The sequence below is a fragment of the Pleuronectes platessa genome, unplaced genomic scaffold, assembly GCF_947347685.1.
Source record: "Pleuronectes platessa unplaced genomic scaffold, fPlePla1.1 scaffold_41, whole genome shotgun sequence".
NCBI classification, from domain to species: Eukaryota; Metazoa; Chordata; class Actinopteri; order Pleuronectiformes; family Pleuronectidae; genus Pleuronectes; species Pleuronectes platessa.
The window spans coordinates 324,989-330,298 of record NW_026519166.1 but is presented as its reverse complement, the minus strand read 5'-3'; positions in this window follow the sequence as shown (position 1 = coordinate 330,298).

The window sequence follows — 5,310 nt, the reverse complement described above, 5'->3', positions numbered from 1 at the left end:
CCCACAGGATGTGCAAGCACAGTTTTTTTATTAATTTAATTTAAATATATTTTTTTGTAAAAATGTTTTAATATTATTTTTATTCATGTGCGCAGCAGGATGTGCGCCGCAGGATGTGCGCCCCACATAAGTTGCGCCCCACAGGATGTGCAAGCACAGTTTTTTTATAAATTTGATTTAAAAAAAAAATGTTGTAGTTTGTTTTTAATATTATTTTTACTTATGTGCGCAGCAGGATGTGTGCTGCAGGATGTGCGCCCCACAGAATTTGTCCCCCACAGGATGTGCAAGCACAGTTTTTTTATTAATTTGATTTAGATATTTTTTTTTGTAAAAATGTTTTAATATTATTTTTATTTATGTGCGCAGCAGGATGTGCGCCACAGGATGTTCGCCCCACAGAATTTGCGCCCCACAGGATGTGCAAGCACAGTTTTTTTATTAATTTGATTTAAATATATTTTTTTGTAAAAATGTTTTAATATTATTTTTATTCATGTGCGCAGCAGGATGTGCGCCGCAGGATGTGCGCCCCACATAAGTTGCGCCCCACAGGATGTGCAAGCACAGTTTTTTTATAAATTTGATTTAAAAAAAAAATGTTGTAGTTTGTTTTTAATATTATTTTTACTTATGTGCGCAGCAGGATGTGTGCTGCAGGATGTGCGCCCCACAGAATTTGTCCCCCACAGGATGTGCAAGCACAGTTTTTTTATTAATTTGATTTAGATATTTTTTTTTGTAAAAATGTTTTAATATTATTTTTATTTATGTGCGCAGCAGGATGTGCGCCGCAGGATGTGCGCCCTACAGAATTTGCGCCCCACAGGATGTGCAAGCACAGTTTTTTTTTAATTTGATTTTAAAAAAAATAATTGTAATTTGTCTTTAATATTATTTTTATTTATGTGCGCAGCAGGATGTGCGCCGCAGGATGTGCGCCCCACAGGATGTGCAAGGACAGTTTTTTTATTAATTTGATTTAAAAAAAAAATTGTAATTTGTTTTTAATATTATTTTTATTTATGTGCGCAGCAGGATGTGCGCCGCAGGATGTGCGCCCAACAGAATTTGCACCCCACAGGATGTGCAAGCAAAGTTTTTTTATTAATTTGATTTAAATATATTTTTTTGTAAAAATGTTTTAATATTATTTTTATTCATGTGCGCAGCAGGGTGTGCGCCGCAGGATGTGCGCCCCACAGAATTTGCGCCCCACAGGATGTGCAAGCACAGTTTTTTTATTAATTTGATTTAAAAAAAATTTTTTGTAGTTTCTTTTTAATATTATTTTTACTTATGTGCGCAGCAGGATGTGCAAGCACAGTTTTTTTATTAATTTGATTTAAATATTTTTTTTTGAAAAAAATGTTTTAGTATTATTTTTATTTATGTGCGCAGCAGGATTTGCGCCGCAGGATGTGCGCCCCCCAAAATTTGCGCTCCACAGGATGTGCAAGGACAGTTTTTTTATTAATTTGATTTCAAAAAAAAAAATTGTAATTTGTTTTTAATATTATTTTTATTTATGTGCGCAGCAGGATGTGCGCCCCACAGAATTTGCGCCCCACAGGATGTGCAAGCACAGTTTGTTTATTAATTTGATTTAAAAAAAAAAAATTGTAAATTGTTTTTAATATTATTTTTATTTATGTGCGCAGCAGGATGTGCGCCGCAGGATGTGCGCCCCACATAATTTGCGCCCCACAGGATGTGCAAGGACAGTTTTTTTATTAATTTGATTTAAAAAAAAAAATTGTAATTTGTTTTTAATATTATTTTTATTCATGTGCGCAGCAGGATGTGCACCGCAGGATGTGCGCCACACAGAATTTGCGCCCCACAGGATGTGCAAGCACAGTTTTTTTATTAATTTGATTTAAATATTTTTTTTTGTAAAAATGTGTTAATATTATTTTTATTCATGTGCGCAGCAGGATTTGCGCCCCACAGGATGTGCAAGGACAGTTTTTTTATTAATTTGATTTAAAAAAAAAATTGTAATTTGTTTTTAATATTATTTTTATTCATGTGCGCAGCAGGATGTGCGCCGCAGGATTTGCGCCGCAGGATGTGCGCCCCACAGAATTTGCGCCCCACAGGATGTGCAAGCACAGTTTTTTTATTAATTTGATTTAAAAAAAAAAAAATTGTAAATTGTTTTTAATATTATTTTTATTAATGTGCGCAGCTGGATGTGCGCCCCACAGAATTTGCGCCCCACAGGATGTGCAAGCACAGTTTTTTTATTAATTTTATTTAAATATTTTTTTTTGTAAAAATGTTTTATATTATTTTTATTTATGTGCGCAGCAGGATGTGCGCCGCAGGATGTGCGCCCCACAGAATTTGCGCCCCACAGGATGTGCAAGGACAGTTTTTTTATTAATTTGATTTAAATATATTTTTTGTAAAAATGTTTTAATATTATTTTTATTTATGTGCGCAGCAGGATGTGCGACCCACAGAATTTGCGCCCCACAGAATTTGCGCCCCACAGGATGTGCAAGCACAGTTTTTTTATTAATTTGATTTAAATATATTTTTTTGTAAAAATGTTTTAATATTATTTTTATTCATGTGCAAAGCAGGATGTGTGCCGCAGGATGTGCGCCCCACAGAATTTGCGCCCCACAGGATGTGCAAGCACAGTTTTTTTATTAATTTGATTTTTAAAAAAAAATTGTAATTTGTTTTTAATATTATTTTTATTCATGTGCACAGCAGGATGTGCGCCGCAGGATGTGCGCCCCACATAATTTGCGCCCCACAGGATGTTCAAGCACAGTTTTTTTAATAATTTGATTTAAATATTTTTTTTTGTAAAAATGTTTTAATATTATTTTTATTTATGTGCGCAGCAGGATGTGCGCCGCAGGATGTGCGCCCCACAGAATTTGCGCCCCACATAATTTGCGCCCCACAGGACGTGCAAGGACAGTTTTTTTATTAATTTGATTTAAAAAAAAAAATTGTAATTTGTTTTTAATATTATTTTTATTTATGTGCGCAGCAGGATGTGCGCCGCAGGATGTGCGCCCCACAGAATTTGCGCCCCACAGGATGTGCAAGGACAGTTTTTTTATTAATTTGATTTAAAAAAAAAAAATGTAATTTGTTTTTAATATTATTTTTATTCATGTGCGCAGCAGGATGTGCGCCGCAGGATGTGCGCCCCACATAATTTGCGCCCCACAGGAGGTTCAAGCACAGTTTTTTTAATAATTTGATTTAAATATTTTTTTTTGTAAAAATGTTTTAATATTATTTTTATTTATGTGCGCAGCAGGATGTGCGCCCCACAGAATTTGCGCCCCACAGGATGTGCATGGACAGTTTTTTTATTAATTTGATTTAAAAAAAAAATATTGTAAATTTTTTTTAATTTTATTTTTATTTATTTGCGCAGCAGGATGTGCGCTGCAGGATGTGCGCCCCACAGAATTTGCGCCCCACAGGATGTGCAAGCACATTTTTTTTATTAATTTGATTTAAATATTTTTTTTGTAAAAATGTTTTAATATTATTTTTATTTATGTGCGCAGCAGGATGTGCGCCGCAGGATGTGCGCCCCACATAATTTGCGCCCCACAGGATGTGCAAGCACATTTTTTTATTAATTTGATTTAAATATTTTTTTTTGTAAAAATGTTTTAATATTATTTTTATTTATGTACGCAGCAGGATGTGCGCCGCAGTATGTGTGCCCCACAGAATTTGCGCCCCACAGGATGTGCAAGGACAGTTTTTTTATTAATTTGATTTTTAAAAAAAAATTGTAATTTGTTTTTAATATTATTTTTATTTATGTGCGCAGCAGGATGTGCGCCGCAGGATGTGCGCCCCACAGAATTTGCGCCCCACAGGATGTGTAAGCACAGTTTTTTTATTTATTTGATTTAAAAAAAAAAAATTGTAAATTGTTTTTAATATTATTTTTATTTATGTGCGCAGCAGGATGTGCGCCGCAGGATGTGCGCCCCACATAATTTGCGCCCCACAGGATGTGCAAGCACATTTTTTTATTAATTTGATTTAAATATTTTTTTTTGTAAAAATGTTTTAATATTATTTTTATTTATGTGCGCAGCAGGATGTGCGCCGCAGCATGTGCGCCCCACAGAATTTGCGCCCCACAGGATGTGTAAGCACAGTTTTTTTATTTATTTGATTTAAAAAAAAAAAATTGTAAATTGTTTTTAATATTATTTTTATTTATGTGCGCAGCAGGATGTGCGCCGCAGCATGTGCGCCCCACAGAATTTGCGCCCCACAGGATGTGCAAGGACAGTTTTTTTATTAATTTGATTTAAATATTTTTTTTGTAAAAATGTTTTAATATTATTTTTATTTATGTGCGCAGCAGGATGTGCGCAGCAGGATGTGCGCCCCACATAATTTGCGCCCCACAGGATGTTCAAGCACAGTTTTTTTAATAATTTGATTTAAATATTTTTTTTTGTAAAAATGTTTTAATATTATTTTTATTTATGTGCGCAGCAGGATGTGCGCCGCAGGATGTGCGCCCCACAGAATTTGCGCCCCACATAATTTGCGCCCCACAGGACGTGCAAGGACAGTTTTTTTATTAATTTGATTTAAAAAAAAAAATTGTAATTTGTTTTTAATATTATTTTTATTTATGTGCGCAGCAGGATGTGCGCCGCAGGATGTGCGCCCCACAGAATTTGCGCCCCACAGGATGTGTAAGCACAGTTTTTTTATTTATTTGATTTAAAAAAAAAAAATTGTAAATTGTTTTTAATATTATTTTTATTTATGTGCGCAGCAGGATGTGCGCCGCAGGATGTGCGCCCCACATAATTTGCGCCCCACAGGATGTGCAAGCACATTTTTTTATTAATTTGATTTAAATATTTTTTTTTGTAAAAATGTTTTAATATTATTTTTATTTATGTGCGCAGCAGGATGTGCGCCGCAGGATGTGCGCCCCACAGAATTTGCGCCCCACAGGATGTGCATGGACAGTTTTTTTAAAAATTTGATTTAAAAAAAAAAATTGTAATTTGTTTTTAATATTATTTTTATTTATGTGCGCAGCAGGATGTGCGCCGCAAGATGTGCGCCCCACAGAATTTGCGCCCCACAGGATGTGCAAGCACAGTTTTTTTATTAATTTGATTTAAATATTTTTTTTGTAAAAATGTTTTAATATTATTTTTATTTATGTGCGCAGCAGGATGTGCGCCGCAGGATGTGCGCCCCACAGAATTTGCGCCCCACAGGATGTGTAAGCACAGTTTTTTTATTTATTTGATTTAAAAAAAAAAAATTGTAAATTGTTTTTAA